The sequence below is a fragment of the Gorilla gorilla genome, chromosome 2 (assembly GCF_029281585.2).
Source record: "Gorilla gorilla gorilla isolate KB3781 chromosome 2, NHGRI_mGorGor1-v2.1_pri, whole genome shotgun sequence".
NCBI lineage: Eukaryota > Metazoa > Chordata > Mammalia > Primates > Hominidae > Gorilla > Gorilla gorilla.
The window spans coordinates 181,595,315-181,609,955 of NC_086017.1; the positions used below are offsets into that span (position 1 = coordinate 181,595,315).

The following is a 14,641-nucleotide window of genomic DNA, read 5'->3' on the forward strand; positions in this document are numbered from 1 at the left end:
TATAGATGATGCAACTGAGCTCCAGATCTGAAGCTGCGTATTCAATTAATGGCAGAGTTTGGGCTAGAACTGAGGTCTCCTGATATCCAGCCTTAGCAGCTTTCTAATTCACTCATTCATTTATCCCATGCACTGGTAAGGGATCATCTCTATGTATCTATATCAGCTTTTAAGGATTCAAAGGTGAACAGGAAGAATACAGTCTCTTTTTTGTGGGCCTTATAGTATCATGGAGGAAACAGACCAGAAAACCAACCAACCAGAAGGACTGTCCAAAAGGAAAGAGGCTATCAAGAATTATGAGAGGGAGTGGAGGCAGGTGTCCAAGAAAACAATTTGCCAACTTTACAGTTTCATTCAGGCCTCTGGGATCAGCAACAACTGGAGTGTTGCTCAGAGGTTCGGTCAGGCTGCCTTAAGTGGGCCATAGGTTGCTGATATCAGGCCCTATTAGGTATTTTGTGCATACTGTGTCTTATACTTCACACTGGGTAGGCAGGAAGGTTGGGGTGGGCTGATCTAGCAAATGGATGAGGTCAGTGATTTCTCATCCATGAAGTCAATTCTTCCCAAGTGCCAACTATCTGCCATCTCCCAGACACAGGATGGAATCAGCCTTTGGGTTACACTGGTGAAATTCACTACTTAGGCCCAAACATGTCTTTAAGAAAGTCCTCACCAAATACAGCATTTTGCTGAGTTGTTACTTATTTTCTTCTGATTTTCTTACTTTTCTTAAAACATCTCTGTTCCTTTTATGAAGCCACAGTGGGGCTAAGACATGCTGTATATGTCGCTATTGTTGCTAGTCCTGCCTAAATGTAGATGGGGAGTGGGGTATGAAGAGAAATCACAGGACCTCAGAGAGAAATGAAGTGTGAATTCTCTCAGAAACATTTGTTTTCTCTGTGACACTGAGCTCCATATGGTGGGTAGTGCAGTGTCCCCATTATTGCTGTCTTGAGAAGCAGGTTTCTGGGTCCTGAGAAACATCTATCCAGGCCCTGTCATGTGCTGCTGGACCCAGTGAACCTGCACTGATGTCCTCTTCCCGATGCCCTTTGTTAGCCAAGAAAACTGTGGGTTTTTCAGGGAGTGATTGGTCAGGTGCTCTGTCCCTTCAGCCTCACTGCTACTGTCTCTTCTACTTGAGCAACCTCAGTCACTCTATCACCTGTCAGGGAAGCCCAGGCAATTTTTACAAATGTGTCTGAAGGAAAAGCAATTTGTCTGGGAATGCCTATGTTTCTTTGTGTCTAAGAAGAGACTTATGATTTCACTGCCCAAGCAGGCGCCAGGTGGACAGTAACCACCTGTGTTTAGGGGACAGGCAGCATCATTAATCAGGGGTGTATGACACCATGTTATTGAACCTGACAGGGCTCCAATTAAAGTTGGGTAGGGAATAGAGAACTCCCAAGTCTGCCAAACCACAGCCCCAAATATATTAACATATAAACAGGTAGGAAATAAGTTGTCCTTTGAGTCAGAGAAGTCACCCCCCAAAACAGGTCAAGGAAGTTTAATAATTTGTTGATTAAATGTAACCAACTGGCCGGGCACGGTGGCTCACACCTGTAATCCCAGCACTTTGGGAGGCTGAGGCAGGCAGATCACCTGAGGTCAGGAGTTCGAGACCAGCCTGACCAACATGGCAAAACCCCGTCTCTACTAAAAATACAAAAATTAGCCTGGTGTGGTGGTGCATGGTTGTAATCCCAGCACTTTGGGAGGCCAAGGTGGGTGGATCACCTGAGGTCAGGAGTTCGAGACCAGCCTGACCAACATGGAGAAACCTTGTCTCTACGAAAAATACAAAATTAGCCGGGGGTGGTGGTGCATGCCTGTAATCCCAGCACTTTGGGAGGCTGAGGTGGGTGGATCACCTGAGGTTGGGAGTTCGAGACCAGCCTGACCAACGTGGCAAAACCCTGTCTCTACTAAAAATACAAAATTAGCTGGGCGTGGTGGTGCATGCCTGTAATTCCAGCTACTCAGGAGGCTAAGGCAGGAGAATCACTTGAACCCTGGAGGCGGAGGATGCAGTGAGCCAAGATCGCGCCACTGCTCTCCAGCCTGGACAAGAGCAAAACTCTGTCTCAAAAAAAAAAAAAAAATAATGTAACTGACCTGCAAGGTGTGGTGACTCACGCCTGTAATCCCAGCACTTTGGGAGGCTGAGGCAGGCGGATCACCTGAGGTCAGGAGTTCGAGATCAGCCTGGCCAACGTGACGAAACCCTGTCTCTACTAAAAATACAAAAATTAGCTGGGCGTGTTGGAGGGCACCTGTAATTCCAGCTGTTCGGGAGGCTGAGACAGCAGAATTGCTTGAGCCCAGAAGGCGGAGGTTGCAGTGAGCCAAGATTGTGCCACTGCACTCCAGCCTCAGCGACAGAGCAAGACTCTGTCAAAAAAAAAAAAAAAAAAAAAAAAAAGAATGTAACCAACCTATCTGTTTACTCTCTTCTCTAGATCTCCCTCTATGAAAATATTTTGGAGGTTATTGAAGGTACGGTCTCTATAATATGAGGAATTCAAGTATTATCTTGTCTGGTCATGCTGTTGTTAATAATCATCATCAGCGTACATTATTTTACTTGACTGCTTTATCAAATGATAATGATGATGGTAATTGATGATGATGGTTATGATGATGCTCATGTGGTTACTTTCAACTAAAGAATCCACAGAGTTATCTGTGCCCCAAGCCAATCTTCTGGCCCAGATTGGTCCTTCTTCATTGTTGAAGCGGCAAGTGGGCTGGAACTGTCCTTTTTTCTGCTCCTAACATTTTTATGTGGGTGGCTTCAGGTTATCATCAAAGGCCACCTTGGAAGGAAAAAGTCACTACAAAAGGGAAAGGTGAAGGCACATGTTTTCTTGGCATCTACCTATGCTAGACTCACTGTACATGGTTTCACATTTGATGCTCAGACAACCTGGGAGAGAATGCCGAGGCCAGCATCAGCAGCCCCTTCTTATTTTAGGAGAGGGAGTGAGGTGTCATAGAATTCACACAGCCTCTGGAGAGAGACCCAGAGAGTGGTTATGACAATGAAGTAAGATGTTGCACACAGATCACTTTGCTCAGTGCCTGGGCATACTAAGTAAGTGCTTACTAAAGGACAAATAGGCCGGGTGCAATGGCTCATGCTTGTAATCCCAGCACTTTGGGAGGCTGAGGTGGGTGGATCACTCGGGAGTTCAAGACCAGCCTGACCAACATGGAGAAACCCCATCTCTAACAAAAACACAAAATTAGCCAGGTGTGGTGGTGCATGCCTGTAATCTCAGCTACTTGGCAGGCTGAGGCAGTAGAATCACTTGAACCTGGGAGGTGGAGATTGCGGTGAGTCGAGATCATGCCATTGCACTCCAGCCTGGGCAACAAGAGTGAAACTCTGTCTCAAAAAAAAAAGAAAAAAAAAGGAAAAATAAAATTATTGCTATCTGTGGTCTGGAGCAGGTCACCTAATTCATTGACCCTGTTTCCCTACCTGGAAAATGGTGATGGTGATATCTACTATGCAGGTTGTTATGGGTCATCGAAGGACAGGTGTTACAGTTCCTGACATATGTTAGGTACTCCTTCAGTGGGAGCTTAGGGCCATTATTCATTGACGAGGAAGAGGAATCCCAGAGAGCTTCACTTAGCAGTAGCCTGTGGAGTATTTATACAGGAGCCTTTGCCTCAGAGTGGGATAAAACAGGTTGGAAGCAAATATTGTTGGCTGATAGTTTTAGAGTCTCAGAGTTGGTAGGAAGGTTAGAAATAATCCAGATTCTAGACCAAGCCCTAGGTGTGCTCAATGCACTTCTAAAACAGAACCTGGAGAAGTTTCTTCCTAGGTTTGAAATCTTTAATCTAGAAACTTCTTGTTCTGTTCCACAACTGCAATGAGAAATTGTGAGGGTGAATAGAAGTTTCCCATTTTCTCACTCAACCTCTCTTTGTGAGACCTACTGACTGTCATCCAGGGGACTCTTATAACTGGACTAAAAAGGCTTTGTGCAGAAAAGGAAAGGAGACTTGGAGCTGAAGTGACAACCAACAATTCTCTCCTACCCGAATATTTCTCAACTCATCACTCTCAGGAAGCAGGCAGTGTCCCATTTCTAAAGCAGGTGAAAGTGGCACCAACAGAGATGACAGATCTCAGAAGATTCTGTGGGGGATCAGCCATACCTCCTGCCCTGAGAATACAATGGGCTGGGTTCAAGGTGAGTGCCGAGAGGACCCACCTGAGCCCTCACGTGGCCTCCCCAGCCCAGCTGAGGAGCAGGTGAGATGGGGGTTCCACTGGGAGGGGACACATTCTCAGAAGATGACTAGGGAGGGGGAGCCACAGCTAATCTTTCATGGGCTTGCACCTGCTCTCTGTGGGGGGCCTTCCCAAAGACATGAGAGACCCTTCATGACAGGGATGCCAACACACAGGGAGGGGAAGAACAGGGCCAGAGACTCCAGATTTAGGAGGCTTGCAGGAGAGAATCTTTTGGTGAGATGGATTCGGTTACAGTGCCTACTTCTGGTTCTCCCCCATCCTGTGATACAAACTTCTACCACTTTCACCTCCTTCCTTCTCCTCTCCCCTTTTCTACTCCCCCACACCTCAGAACTCTAGGCGGATTCAGCCTTCTATAGGGCACATGTGTACAATTTGCATTTTATGGCGTGAGTGTTCCCACCTGCTGCTGGTCCATGAGGATGGAAGGCTGGCATGCACTGGGTAAACTGTGGCCGCAGTGTCTTCTGTGCACAGCTGACAAAGAGGGGGTTACGGGTTACTGTTCTTCCAAAGAATCTCACCTACGTGGTCCTGATGGATTGTTTCTAGCTAAGTAGCTCCTACTGAATGCAACAGCAATAGTGAGTTTTGAGCTAAATTTTGAACAAGAGAGCTCCAGTGAATGGAATAGTGACTCCCTTGGATACACAGGGGGGCTTCTTGAAAGAGCTTTCCCACCAAGGAAAATAGCAAGTGCCCTTGGCTGAGCTTATAGTATTTTGCCACATAAGCACTCTCCTAATTAAAATAATCTTAGAAATGTTTTCAAAGGAGCAGGTGTTTGTATCTATGCTTCACATATAAGAGAAACTCATTATATTGGTTATTTTTCTTTAGAAGTCAAAGAAATGATAAGCTAGGGCATTTATAAACAAACTCTCAAGAGAAATTAATATAGCCAAGGGCTATTGTTGAATTTATTCCAAGTAGGAAATGTCTAAAGAGTTAATAAGATCTACAGATATATTTGTGCAAATATGTGTATATGCATATATATGTAAATGTATACATTATATATATATTTTCAATTACTTTGCAAGGGACTTTTCAGGGCCAGGTCTATGAGAGTGACGAGTGGTTAAGAATAGTATATAAAATGTCTGTGATGCATGTTAGCAAATAATTGCTTTTCACATACATATTCATGACTTTTAACAAGGCACAGGCACAGGTTGTGTCCAGGACAAATGCATTCCTTGGGTTGTTAAATAAAGGATCCATTCTCTTGCTTGCTGTTTGCTCTTCTCCATGCTAATGCTTCCCTTTGCACTGTGGTGTTGGCCTTCATCACACCCCAGAAATTGCCATCTCTAACCCACAAGCTGTCAACAGAATGGCCTTTTATCAGTGTCCCTGCAGCTTGTGATGCAAACACTCATTCCCTCTCTGTTCCCTTGTGTAAGAATCTGTTCTTCGTTTGGTTTCACTCCCTTTCTTCTGCCCACTTCTTTTCTTTCTTCATCATTGCTTCTTATTTATCCATCTCCATCTGTGTGTAGTCATTTAACAAAGTTCTCCCTTCAGTTCTTTTCTCTCCTTGCACCCCTTGCTTTGGTGATCTCACCTCCTTGACAGGGCAAGTGTCAGGAGCTCTTTGATTCCCTGGGGTGGCCATGGCTCCTTGTCTGCAGCCTCTGTGAACTAGCAACATGAGGAGTGGGCCAGAGTGTTCAAAGTAGATGGCCTGGCACATGCAAATCTCCTGAGCTGCTGTGATCAGCGAGTTAGACTCCACTCAGAAAGTCTGCTGTGCAGACCTCTGAGGGCAAGGGCTGGTGCTTGGCGTAACTCCCCTTCACGAGTTTTCATCAACATTCCTGTCTCAGGTGTTTATCCCATGGCTGTCAGCAGGTACCATGCCTTACTTATTTCTGCATCTCTAGCATCTATTTCAATGCACAAAGTTGAGGCTGCTTAACTATCATTTCTTCAGAAAAAGTACTTTGTCGTGATACCTTGTTTATTTTCCTTTATAGCACTCATCACTGTTTGTAATTATTATACATATTTATTCACTTGTTTTGAGGCACAGCCTATTAACAATGTGTTTTAAGGCATAGTCTTGTTAAAGGAGGCTGTTCCTGTAGAGAAGATAATTCTTCTTGGGCATATACTTTCAGAGTCAAAAGCATGCTCTTTGCACAGGGTTCATCTGGAGGAAAGTGAGTAGGAGGCAAGTCTACCCATTTTTTTGCTAGCGGTGGACTGAGGAGCTTCAGCATTGGAACCAGGACTACTCATTTGCATTAAGAACCTAGTCTTGTTAGGCTGGAAACTGGCCAATACTCTTGGTAGTGGTGATAATAATACAAACATTACTGAGCATTTACTATGTGCATGGGCATATTAAGCACTTTACATACAAAAACTTAATCTTCACAAGATGGTTATGATGCAGAAACTGTTAAAATTTCCATTTGCAGATGATGAATCCAAGATCTCAACAGGTTATCAGGACTTCTCAACATTTTCCATATCACATAACCCACCTTGAAAATAATATTTGGGCTAAGCACGGTGGCTCATCCCTGTAATCCCAGCACTTTGGGAGGCCGAGGCAGGTGGATCACCTGAGGTCAGGAGTTCTAGACCAGCCTGGCCAACACGGCGTAACCCCATCCCTACTAAAAATACAAAAAGTATCCATGCATGGTGGTATGTGCCTCTAATCCTAGCTACCCAGGAGGCTGAGGCAGGAGAATCACTGGAACCTGGGAGGCAGAGGCTGCAGTGAGCTGAGATCATGCCACTGCACTCCATCCTGGGCGACAGAGTGAGACTCTGTCCCCCACCCCCACAAAAAAAATATATGTATATATATATATTATGGATATGGAAAGGATGTAATGTATAAAAGGGCGAGGCTGCTCACTAGCCTGGGGCCTATATCACTTTCCAGGTGTCCTAAAGCTGAAGGATCCATATCTTGGCACACCTCTAACTTTCAGCAACCTGTTTGGAAAGCTCTAGGGTTAAAGGTATTTCCCAAGTCATACAAGGAGAAAATGACAAAGCAGGGCTTGAACTGAGGCAGTTCAGCTACAGGGACTAATTGCACCTGGCTCCCAGATGCTAGCTGGGGTTAGGACGTGTGTTGGGGTTGGGGGGGAGTTGAGACAATAGGCCCTTCTTTACAAATCTTTCCCCTCTCTGGGTTGTTTTTCATGCAAACTAATGAGACAGGCAATCTAATTCAAACTCTTCATTTTTCAGAGGAGGAAACCGAGATCAGGACATGTGAATGACTTGCCTGAGGGCCCTGGACTGCTGAGAGTGAGAGGTGGAATTAGACCTCAGGTGTCCCGACTTCTGACGCAGGCCTGATTGTCTCTTGCAGCACTCACAATTATTTCACGTGTGCACGTCTTGTTTCTTCATATTGATATCAAGCCCTTTGTCTCAGAGTTCTTTCCCATGTTCTGCAGCATCTCCTGCTATGCTGGGCCCAGAGAAGGTGGTCAGTCCCTCCCACAGCCATGCTAGGTGCTCATGGCATGCACTGTCCACACTACTAGGTGCTGCAGAAGATGTAAAAGAAGCCCAGGTTTTCCTGGCTTTGCTGGAGGAAACTCATTATCACCATCAGCAATTTAAGAAACTTGCAAATTTCTATTAAAATGTGTTCACCTTCTCTGAATTGGTAACTGACATCCTTCCTACAGGGCTGTCAATTGATCCCTATATAGAAGAGCTACATGAACTTTACAACACCTTTCTCCTCACTGCTGACAGGTGACAGAAAGATGCTGAGCTTACAAGTCATCTTCATGACCTGACTTAGAGAAGTTTTGATCTGGAAAAGTGCTCTACTAGTCAATAGGGTGAGGTACAGGGTCTTTTGAAACCCCAATAAAAGTGAGCGTTCCTTGATTCATTTGGTTCTCTTTGGTGAGTTTTTAAATTTAGGGGTGGGCCGGGCACAGTGGCTCACAGCTGTAATCCCAGTACTTTGGGAGGCTGAGGCAGGAGGATAGCTCGAGGTCAGGAGTTTGAGACCAGCCTGAGTAACACAGCGACAACTGTCTCTACAAAAAAAAAAAAAAAAATAATAATAATAAAATAAAATAAATAAATAAAGAAGAAGAAAGAAAATTAGTTGAGTGTGGTGATGCACACCTATAGTCTCAGCTACTGAGGACGGTGAATTGGGAGGATCACTCGAGCCCAGGAGTTTGAGGCTGCAGGGAGCCATGATCATGCCACTGCACTTCAGCTTGGAGGACAGAGTGAAATCCTATCTCAAACATAAATAAATAAATAATAAATTTGGAAGTCTGTGTCTGTATGAAGCAGCATGGGGGTCATGGTCTCTGGAAGCAGGCTGAATCATATTTAGACCCAGCCTTTGCCACTGAGCACCCTGTGGCTCTGGACAAGTCACCTAACCTCTTTGAGCCTGAGTTTTGTCATCTGCAAAATGAGTATGATAATGGCATTTATTTTGTAGGGTTTTTTGGGATTATGCAAATGGTTTTCAGCTAGTGTGAGGCACAGCAAAACTGCTCAAGTTTAGTTTTATGATGAATCATAAAATGGGGACATTAATATCCACGTGATAGGAAGATTGAGAGAATTAAATGAGATAATGTATGCACAGTGCCTGCTGCACAGTATTTGCCTAATAACAATAAAACTGATAGTAATAATAATATGAACTAACATTTATCATGTGCTTGCTAAATTATATCTTAGAGACTTTATAAGCATCAGGAGTGGCTGCATTATTATTATGATTTTGACATATGGCTGTGTATTGGGACATTTGAGACAGCTAGTCTTTCAGAGATTTGAGGACTGGCATGCATTTGTTCATCTTTGCATTTCCTTCCTGTCCTCACAATATTCTGCCTCTTCCACTCCCCAGTGTTGTTAACAGCAGTTTCCAGAGGTGTTTCAGGGAACAAACAAATGCAAGCTGTGGAATGAATGACTAATCCTAGATCACGGAGGAGTTGCAAAGGACCAACCCTCCTGTTTCACCTCTCAAGGCTGTCTTCAATTTGAGGAGGGAAAATCATTTATTGTTCTGAAAGATAAAACAAGGGAAGCTGTCAGACTATCTATATAGACTGAGTCTTTAGAAATCTTTCTTTGATCATGAAACTCAAACCCAAGATGAATACTGGAATGGGGAGCCTATGTTTGAGCTTTGCAAGAACCAGCCCAGGAGGAGGTTGGGAACCTGTGGAGAGACATCTGCTCAACAGAGCTCTGCTCTCTGCTCTCTTACCTCCTCCCCAGGGATTCCATTACCATGAGCTTGCCTGATGATGGATCACGAGGTGCTAAAGATCAAATGAGGATGGCAGGAAACACAAATTATAAACCCTAATGCCAAATCATAAACTAAGGGTGCCGAGAAAAATACTGCTCAGTGTGATGACCCTTCATTGCCTTTTAGACCCAATCAATGGGAACTGATCACAATTTATTAATTCACATCTAATGAGAAAGATTTTCTGGCTACAAAGATCTCAGAGATAGCTCGCTGAAATGGCAGAGCATGAGCTTTGGAATCCTACAGTCATAGATTTGAGTTCTGGCATGGCACTAAATAGCTGTGGGACTTTCAGGAAGCTCCTTTAACTTCTGACTCTGGTTCCTCATCTGTAGAGCAGAACTAAAGTCATCCCTCCCTCCACAGGGTTGATGAAGATGGGAAGGAGGTGCTACATGAAAGCACCTTCCATGGTGTGCTACACGCAAAGATGAGATCTAGACCCCTCTTGGTGTTCTGTGGTGGTCTTCTTCGCTAGAGTTTTCTGATTCTACTTTCACTTTCTGGCACCAGAAATGTGTTGTAAAATCTATTATTTTAATGACATTGTTTCAATAGTTTCTCTATTATATGTCTTTTCTTGGCTAGAAAGAGCCTTTCTGGCCCTCCCTCCTTGTCCCTCATCTACTCACGCCCAAATTCTCTTCATCCTAAGCTTCCTTTTGGCCTTTCAGGGACTAGGACTTCATATCTCCTGTATGTTTTGTGCAATATGTGCATAACAGCTTCCCCGCCTCCATTCTCTTTCCACTGTATTACTAAACTACATATCTGGTCATGTTACTGAACTTCTCAGTGCCTAGAGAATGATACCTAACCTTCCCAGCGTGGCCCCCAAATCCCTCCTTTGAGAACCTTCTTTGTTTAGTGAATTATCTCAATAAATTATTTTGGTTGGGGAAAGATATTCTTTGGAGAATGACCAGGATGAACTTGGAGGGTGATGAAGAAATAACTGCTTGGTAGGATATGGACAGAGTTTTAGGGTTTAAAAATGAGCAGAGCAGAAGGTGAGGTTATGGGAGAAAGGCTGCCCATCCATGGGGCTAAAAGCTGGTGCCAAGAAGAAGAGAGGGTTGGTGGATGTTCCCTAAAGGCAGAGAGAATTGGAGTGTCCTATATTCAAGTGTGAGCTTGCTGTTTGCTGGGATTGACTGTACTATATCTCCCATCTCTGGTCCAAACTTTCCATAAAAGTCTATGGCACACACAATCTTGCATTACTGACGCTTTTTTGAGATGAGTTTGATAATGATGATAAAGAAAGGGGAGAGCAGGTAGGAGGTAAAAGGCAAAGTGGAAACAGAGACTCTGTAGAAGCAGAGACTTAGAGCCAGAATAGTGAAGTGGAAGGTCAGCTTCACAACTCCCTAGATTTACTGAGGGGGACCTTAGATCTTCCCATTGTAAATTGGGAATCAGAACCAATTTTATTTAAATATCGCAGAAAAAATTGACCTCAGCAAACTGGAAGGCTTCAGGGTTTTGCATGCCTTAGAGATGTGGCAGTGACAGCCAGCTTTTCCTTTCCTTCCTATCAACAGAATTCTGTAATTCTGGAGTTGGCAATATACCCAGTTAGAGGACTATACTTCTCAGCCTCAATGGCTGTGGCCAGATGTCCAAGTTTAGGCCAATGTCAGTGGGAGAAATGGGGAAGGACTTATAGGAAAGATTCTTAAAAAGAGGACAGAAAGGGGCCAGGCGCAGTGGCTCATGCCTGTAATCCCAACACTTAGGGAGGTCAAGGCGGGCAGATCACCTAAGTCAGGAGTTTGAGACCAGCCTGGCCAACATGATGAAACCCCGTCTCTACTAAAAATACAAAAATTAGCCAGGCATAGTGGTGGGTGCCTGTAATCCCAGCTACTCATGAGGCTGATGCAGGAGAATCGCTTGAACTGGGGAGGTGTAGGTTGCAGTGAGCCAAGATCGTGCCACTGCACTCCAGCCTGGGCAGCGGAGCAAGACTCTGTCTCAAAAATGAAACAAACAAACAAAAAAAGGGGACCGAAAGGTAAGGAATCACCTGCCCCAACTTTCCATTTTTCTTTCTGCCTTCTGGAACTCAGACATACTGACTGGAGCTTCAGCAGCTATCTTTGGTCTTGAGTCATCTTGCAATGGAAGCCAAATGTCTGACTGGCACAGCAGAAAAATAAAGGGGCCTCTGTCCCCATGTCTGAGAGGCCACAAGAGCAGCCTCTCTCCAGGTTTCTTGTACACAGGACAGAAATGAAATTCTCTCTTATTTTGGTGTTTTTTTGTCTGCAATTGAATGTAATGTAATCTGTTAATACAGTAGCAGAGTAGCAGAATGATTAAAAAGTGAGCTCTGGAGTCAGACTGCTTTCACTCCATTCCTTACGCTGTCACCTCTTAAGCAGGAGCCTTAAGCAAAGGAGCCAAACCTTTCAGAATCCTCTGTTTTCTCATCTGTAAAAAGTAGTAAGTGTAACACCACTTGTCACATACGGTTTTTGTGAAGATTAAGTAGAATAATGGGTTATGCACTTAGAACTCTTTTGGTACAAAGCAGGTACTCAATAAGAGGTAGTTGCCACTACAACCATTACATTGTTATGACTATTATTGCCATAGTCACTTATCAGATTTAGCATTCATCTCCATCAATGAGCAATGGGACCCAATAGCAATGGGTCCTTTGGAAATAGAGAAGAGGCAATTTCTTGCCTATTTTTGGTACTGCCCCAGGACTGATACATGGTAGGAGCCCAATACATTTTTCCTGAACCTTATCTTATTAGATTTTTGCCAAACATTTCTTATGAGTAGATGACAAAAATTGTTAAGTATTGTGTACCAAGGAAAGGACTGACGCTGTGTATGCATACTGTTGTTGAATCCTTACCAAAAACATTTGAGAAATGGGCTTGAAGGGTTATTATAGGTAGTGTATGAACTTAGGAGTGATTCAGACCTATATTCTGTCTAAGGAACAATTTTAATAATGTTAAAAGAGGACTGGATATAAATTTAGAAAAAAAGTTGAATCTGCCTCTCTTCCACTACTCAAATAAGAGCCTCTTGGGGCTTTGAATGGCTGGATGTCACTGGCACGATGGCTTTGCTTTGTTTCATCCATAGCCAACTACATTAGAGAACCTCTGTAAACCATCCTGCCTCCACCCTTCAGTCTCTCCAAAAGGCTGTAGGTGGGAACCATGATGAAAAGAAACCTATTTCCTCTATCTAGTTTATACAATCTGCAATATACAAAAGGGCTTTTAGGTTTGGCATGGCTATGGGGTCTGGTTGTGGCCTACTGAGCTATTGAAGAGTAGATAAGACCTTTTGGACAAAGCACAAGCTGCTTCCTCTGATAAGTTTTCTTCCACCTGTGACAGGGCAGTGGGCAATTATAACGCTGGGGCAGGACTAGTGGGAGGAGCTTGGCAAGTTGCTATAACTTCCCAGCTTGACAAATTGTAAAGAAAATAGATTGCTCTGTGAGTCAGATTTGTTTCATGTTATAAGCTGGTTTGCATAGCATGGGGAATGGTGCGGCAAGGCCAAAAACAATCTCTTAAGATTGTGCTGTCCAAATAGTTTCCATTATGTTGGTGCAAAAGTAATTAGAATTAGAATTCCCTGGGGAACTTTAAAAATTCCAATCCCTGGACCAATTGAATTAGAAACTCTGGAGGTGGTGCCTGGGCATCAGTATTTTTAAAAAGAAATCAACAGAAATTGAAAGACGCGCCACAAACTGGAGAAATTATTTGCAAAAATACATACCTAATATAGGACTTGTCTCCAGAATATATAAGGAATGCTTAGAAGTTATTAATGAGAAAATAAAGAACCCAATTACAAAATGGGCAAAAGGGCTAGACGTGGGCTCATGCCTGTAAGCCCAGCACTTTGGGAGGCCAAGGCAGGCAGATCACGAGGTCAGGAGTTCGAGACCAGCCTGGCCAATGTGGTAAAACCCTGTCTCAACTAAAAATACAAAAATTAGCCATGTGTGATGTCATGCACCTGTAGTCCCAGCTACTCAGGAGGCTGAGGCAGAAGAATCGCTTGAACCCGGGAGGTGGAGGTTGTGGTGAGCCGAGATCGTGCCATTGCACACCAGCCTGGGAGACAGAGCAAGACTCCATCTCAAAAAAAAAAAAAAAGAAAAAGGTGGGGGGGTGGGCAAAAGATTTAAATAGACCCTTTACCAAGGAGAGCACATGGATGACAAATAAACTCATAGAAAGATGTCCAACATCATTAGTAATTAGCATAATGCAAATTAAAACCACATTGAAACATTGCTATATACCTTTTAAAATGGCAAAACAAACAAACAAACAAACAAAAAACAAAACAACCATGAAAAACCACACCTAACAATTCTGAGTGCTGGCAAAGAACTGGAACTTTCACATATTCCTGTGCAAGTCAAATATAATACAGCTACTTTGGAAAAAAGCTTGGCTGTTTATTATAAAGTTGAGCATTCACTTACCATATAAACTAACAACTTCACTCCTAAGTACTTACTTGAGAAACCACAACTTGTGCTTATATAAAAACCTACATGTAAATACTTGCAGTGAGTTTATTTACATCGGCCAAAGACTGGAAACAACCCAGTTGTCCTCCAACTGGTAAAAGGATAAACAAATGGTGGTAGAGCCATACAATGGGATACTACTCAGCAAGAAAATGGAACAACCTTCTGATACACACAACAACATGAATGAATTTCAAATGCATCTTACTAAGCAAAAGAAAACAAACTTAAAAGGTTATATACTGAATGATTCTATTTACATAATGTTCTGGAAAGGGCAAACCGATAGGGACTGAAAACAAATCAGTGGTTGCCAGGGGCTGGGAGTGGGAGGAGGGATTAACTACGAAGAGGCAGCCTGGAGAAATTATTTTGGAGGTGATGGAGCTCTTCTGTATCTTGATTGTGGTGAAGCTTACATGATTATACGTGTTTACTAAAGCTCATAGAAGTGTATATAAAAAAGGATGCATTTTATGATATGTAATTATAACTCAATAAAACTGAACTTCAAAATCCATTTTTCATTATTACAGAAAAAAAATTC

General features: G+C 43.4%; 1 protein-coding gene and 1 long non-coding RNA gene across 4 annotated transcripts in view; one reads left to right on the forward strand and one right to left on the reverse strand.

Moving 5' to 3' along the window:
- Positions 1 to 14,641, reverse strand: part of SLC7A14 (solute carrier family 7 member 14) — a 126,520-nt gene that overhangs the window by 48,388 nt on the left and 63,491 nt on the right. The window lies entirely within an intron of this gene.
- LOC134758114 (uncharacterized) overlaps positions 1 to 14,641 on the forward strand; it is a 95,755-nt gene that overhangs the window by 40,663 nt on the left and 40,451 nt on the right. The window contains exons 3-4 of one of the 3 annotated variants that reach the window (XR_010132997.1): positions 6 to 135; positions 2,475 to 8,163. The exons of 1 other annotated variant lie outside the window; for it this stretch is intronic. This is a non-coding gene — a long non-coding RNA (uncharacterized lncRNA). Of the gene's footprint in view, positions 1 to 5; positions 8,164 to 14,641 lie in introns of those variants that run through there. One more of the 3 variants, XR_010132996.1, reaches the window with a different exon arrangement.